Here is a 5,578-nt window from a genome sequence, read left to right on the forward strand (position 1 = left end):
CTCTCTCTCTCTCTCTCTCTCTCTCTCACACACACACACACACACACACACACACACACACACACACACACACACACACGCACACACACATACACGTAGAAGTTTCGAAGTCATGTGTCGTGCTCTTTTACAAAACTGGTTTGTATGATAGCTAATGGACTTTGATAAAGTATCAAAGTACCCCACCTGGCGTGACACGTCTCGCACTCGTACGGGCGCTCCCCGGTGTGGATGCGGGTGTGCCGCTGCAGGTGGCCCAGCTGGGTGAACCGCTTCCCGCAGAAGTCGCACTTGTAAGGACGCTCGCCTGAAGATAAGGAGATAGAGTTTGTTAGGAAGACGTTTTATAACACTGAAACACTGAAATTTGTTAGGAAGACGCTTTATAACACTGAAATTTGTTAGGAAGACGCTTTATAACACTGAAATTTGTTAGGAAGACGCTTTATAACGCTGAAATTTGTTAGGAAGACGCTTTATAACACTGACATTTGTTAGGAGGACGCTTTATATGATTTCATTTGATGAAAACATGGGAGGACAGACCATGGAGTCTTTTATCAACAAAACCATGCCTGAAGCTTCGTATGCTACTTGCTTGCACAGTGTCAAATAAAGTAAGGTCAAAGAAAGCAATAGGAGACATACAACTAATGTCTGATCAACTATTACTACTACTATGTTACTATTTACTATTGTGGGATTTGACTTCTTCTTTGGAGACTGTGGATTAATTGTCCCACGTTCTGTATAATGAGTGGGCTTTCTGATCTTAGTAGAAACATAGCCTTTTAGCTGCGTCAGACATAGTTTTAGACATAGCTATAGTTTCAGACAATCACTTTTTATCATGTGGATTTTGAAGTTATTTTGTACTCGATGAAGGTTAGTCGATGAAGGTTAGACATCCAGGTAATACGATACGCCAAAAAGCAGTTACTCAAGCAACTGGATATGATTTTGGAAACGGTCAGACATTTCAGGTAGTATCCACTACCTTGCGTCAGTGACCTTTCGTATTTTGAACTCTGTTTCAAGTTCTTTTATCCTTGTTATTTGCAATCAGCCTTTGAGTTTGCAATAAAGTTATCAATGTAATACCGTTGTATGGTGACTCTACCCACCTGTGTGGACCCTCATGTGCTGTGACAGCGTGCCGCAGTGCCGGAACCGCGCGCCGCAGATGGAGCACTGGTAGGGCTTCTCGCCGGTGTGCAGGCGGATGTGCGACTTGAGCCCGCCCGCCTGCCGGAACGACGCGCCGCACGTCTTACACTGGAACGGCTTTACTCCCGAGTGCACCGACATGTGGAAACGGTACTTCTGGTACTTCCGGAACGACTTGCCGCATACCTGGGTGGTAGAGGTCCAGGAAAATCATTTTAGTACATTTTATAACGTTCATTGACATGTCGCTGTTGTGCCGATGGCGCTGCACGACATAGACCCAGACCCAGACCCTTGACCTATGGTTGTACATGTATATCCATATTGACCAGCACGTCGACAGAACGTACTGCGCCTCCGTGGGGTTCTGTTGGATGTTTGATCAACGACACAACATTTGAAAACTATAGACGGTATGCCATCATTACCTGCGCCAATACGACCAGAAACGAGACGTTCTGCCAAAGTGCTACGCACAATACATTATGAGTTTCGCGCAGTCGCAGTAAGTTCTGCCAACATGCTCCCTTGGCCAATCACGTGTCTTCACTGATCGGGTCAGTCGTCCTGAAGATGGATGTAGCTAAGGACGAAGCTTTCTCCGTTTTACAAAATGTATTTCTTTTTCATCCCATACACTTCAAGTTCCATTGCTCAATAAATCATATTTATGACTTACCTCGCACACGAACTCGCTGTCGTCGCTGGTGGGATGGAGCTTGGGCCTCCCGCGTTTCCTCTTGCTGGCGCCGCCGGACAGGTCAATCTCCAGGTCTCCCCCGTCCACACTGCCCGTCTCGGAGCCAGGAGGGTGCTGGGAGTCTTCCGCGGGGCTCCCTGAGAGAGAGAGATTCAAGATTTAAGATCCAAGATTCAAGATTCTAGATGCAAGATGCGAGACTCAAGATTCTAGATTCAAGATTCAAGGTTTGAGATTCAAGATTCAAGATGGTTTTATTGGTTCTTCGCAGTTAAAAACTGAATTGTTAATCAATTTACAAAACATCGGTATATTAAAAAAAATGCAGGTATGCTTTCTAAAATTGGTTATACAGGCGCAAGATTGACCGTGAGACCATTAAATTACAGGTTTCAGACAATATAATTTTTAGGACTTAGCCTTACATTCGGTTATTCATTGTCGTGTCACTGTGATACTGTGATATCTTATAAAACTCTTCTTAAAATTGCATTGTGATGCTTAGGCTTATTACTTGACACTTTTACGTTGCCATACAGTACATACCTGCCGCCTGCTGCGCGCTGCTGCTGTCCGGGGACGGGTAGGACCCGGCGTCGTGGCTGCTCACCGACACCCCGGAGTCGCTGCTCCATTTCCGGATGGGACTGGCCGTGTCGTGTTCGTCCTGGTCGTCCTGTTCTCCCGTGGTCTCGCTGCTGGTCTTACGGGAGAGGGAGCGGCCGGCCTGGTCGAAGCCGTCAGCGGAGGGGAACCTCGCGCGCGACTCGCCGCCGCTCTTGACGGCGGGGGAGTTCTGTAGAAGCAGGCTGGCGACAGTGGCGGCGTCGGCGGTGTAGGAGACTCCGATCTTGCGGGATCGCTCCTGGGAGGGCACCTTTTTTTATTGATTCAGAAAAAATAGTGATGAATACAAATGAAAGGACACAGATTAAGTGATTGTGAATTCAAATTAGGCACAACTTGTATTCTCTTTGCAATGAAAAATAATGGTATTTTACAAGACGTTTGAAAAAGTGTGGATACATAAGAGTCTAGTTGAAGCGCGAATCAAACCTCCCAGTCCAGAAGAAGAAGAAAAGCAACATATAGCTTAAGGCGTTTTGTTTCTGTTATGTAGTTTTGTGAGGCTAACATAACTTTACAGTTGATGTCATAGGAACAGAGTAAACTACCGCGGGGAACTAAAAGTTTTGTCAGAAAGGGTGTTGACATTGACTGTGTGTCCAAGAATGCTTAAGAGCTTGCCGGAAAGTAATCTCCCAGCAGATGTTTAGGTGGCGCAAAAGACAGTATCAAATTGGCCAGGCAGTATCCATTGGCCAGACTGTAACCATTAGCCACCTAAACATCTGCTTGGAGATTAGCCGGAAAGGACTGAGTGCTGGTAGGCTTATAGGGCAGTGCAATAGATAATGAGCAGGGCGGCACCTTTGAGAGCAGCGGCGGCGGGGGTCTGCCCCGCATGCCCTGCAGACTGTTGGCGGCGGCGATGTCCGGGGAGGCCTGCTGCTGGTACTGCGCCGCCGGGTCCCCGCCGTACTTCAGCCCGGGGATGGACGCGCTCCTGGCGTAGCCCGGCGGCCCGTCCCGCCCGCCCTTGGAGACCATGCGGTACGCCCGGCTGGGGATGATCGGGAACGGCTTGCTGTGGGACGGCGATAGGACCGCGCCCTTCTCGTCGTACGCTGAAGAGATTCAGATTCAGATTTATTGAGTATAGACTGGCAAGGGAGATGTCGACTATTTACAACATACCGTCCATTATTACAAATAGATAATGCTAGCATAAAATCTTACATAAATATGTGCTGCAAAATGAAGAAATCATTGCCATCGGTAACCATGTTATGTGGTCACAGTTTTGTCCATACAACATTGCACGGTTGCCAACATGCAATTTTGTATATGCTATGGGTTAAGGTTCGAGTCCGGAACTGAACTTAAACCCCTGGACGTGAATCCGGGCCTGAATCTAAACGTGGGTTTAGGTACACAGCACTAATACAAAATCAAGCAGAGACCAACCTGATGACGTCCCTCCGCCTTCGTTCTTCAGGTTCAAGCTCAAGTCCAGGACGCCCTCCGTGATGTCCCCCGTGCTGGACCTTCTGTGCGGCACGCTGTACACCATGCTGGTTAGCCTGGCCAGGTTGTCCCTGCCGACCTCCTGTTTCGGGTGGCTGGCTGGTGCCGCAGAACCGCCTGGGGACGAGGCTACCATCGGGCGCTGGTCCAAGGGGATGGCCATGGGAGGGACGATCCGCGGGATGATGTCCTGTTGATATAGAAGTCAGACATTGGTAAAGTTAATAAATAGCAGCAGCCGTTACATTGTAGATAGCCATAAATAGTCAACGACGTTGTTTTCAACACTTCTACTGGACTACCTAAACAACAACTTTATAATTATAAAAAAAATTAAGTTGTATACATGTATATGCGAATGCATGTCGGTCCATCTCGACGATCGATTAAACAGATGAAGCTAATTTCATTTGAGCTTCTACCTACCGAAAAGAAAAAGAAATGTTATAGCCATGCCTTCAAGTTCCTGACTTATAAACCAAGGCCTGATCGAGGTGTTCAAAAGCTCGTATTTTCCTAGAACCACCACGGAGTGAAACTGCCACCAAGTACAGAAGGTAATCTCCAAGCAGATCCCTCTCGGTGGCAAAAAGACAGTATCAAATTGGCCAGGCAGTATCCATTAGCCAGAGAAGGTCCGCGGCCACCGACGGTGGGGATCAGGACAAAAAAAACCCGCCATATATAAAAAGGTAACGATCATTCCCCCACAACCTCTGCTTGGAGAGTAACAGAAGGGGTCGACATCATCACTAGATACCTTCGTTGTCGCTTGGAGTTTCTTCGAAGGAAGTTTATACCGGTTATATAAAGATACGGGTATATATATGTTATCATATATAACCAGCCGGTGAAGTCAACCCTACCTGCGGACTCTGACAGAGGCTCATGATGCCGCCCAGCTTCTGGAACTTGGAGCAGACGTCCAGCACGTCGCGCATGCGCAGCTGGATGGCCGCGGACAGGATGTCCCGGATGTTCTCGCGGTTGAGGATGAGTCGGCAGGTATAGGAAAACTCCAACAGGTGGGCGAAACCTTCGGCGTTCACACCTTGCAGTTCCAGGTAGCTGTAACAAGATGTCAGACGAACATGAGAAGTAAGAAACAAAAAAGAGAAAGTTTTCCAGCAGTTGACCTGAAAGAATAGTGTTTTTATGTCTGTTTTTCTGTCACTTATAATCATTTCTATCTCCTATGTAAGTTTCCATGGCAAGGAAAGAATCATAGGAGAACTCCAGCAGGTGGGCGAAACCCTCCGCGTTCACGCCTTGAAGTTCCAGATAGCTGTAAGTAAGTAAGAAGAACATGAGAGATAAGAAAGAACAGTTTGGTTCCGAGTCGAGTACGCCACACGACCCCACTGCACAGCTACAAGTAAGTCGGAAGAACGTAAGAAATAAGAAAGAGAAGGTTTCCAACAGGTGGGCGAAACCCTCTGCGTTCACACCTTGGAGTTCCAGGTAGCCGTAAGAAGTCAGAAAAACATGAGAAATAAGAAAGAAAAGTTTTCCATCAGGTGTAAGAGAACTCCAACAGGTGAGCGAAACCCTCCGCGTTCACGCCTTGAAGTTCCAGGTAGCTGTAAGTCGGAAGAACATATAAGAAACTAGAAAAGTAACATT

The 5,578-nt window shown here is 47.3% G+C and overlaps 1 pseudogene; it reads right to left on the reverse strand.

The window, feature by feature from the left end:
* LOC109471584 overlaps positions 1-5,021 on the reverse strand; it is a 7,768-nt pseudogene extending 2,747 nt beyond the window's left edge.
* Positions 5,022-5,578: the final 557 nt, after the last annotated feature.

Source organism: Branchiostoma belcheri, unplaced genomic scaffold (genome assembly GCF_001625305.1).
Source record: "Branchiostoma belcheri isolate BF01 breed outbred unplaced genomic scaffold, Haploidv18h27 scaffold25, whole genome shotgun sequence".
In the NCBI taxonomy this organism is placed as follows: Eukaryota; Metazoa; Chordata; class Leptocardii; order Amphioxiformes; family Branchiostomatidae; genus Branchiostoma; species Branchiostoma belcheri.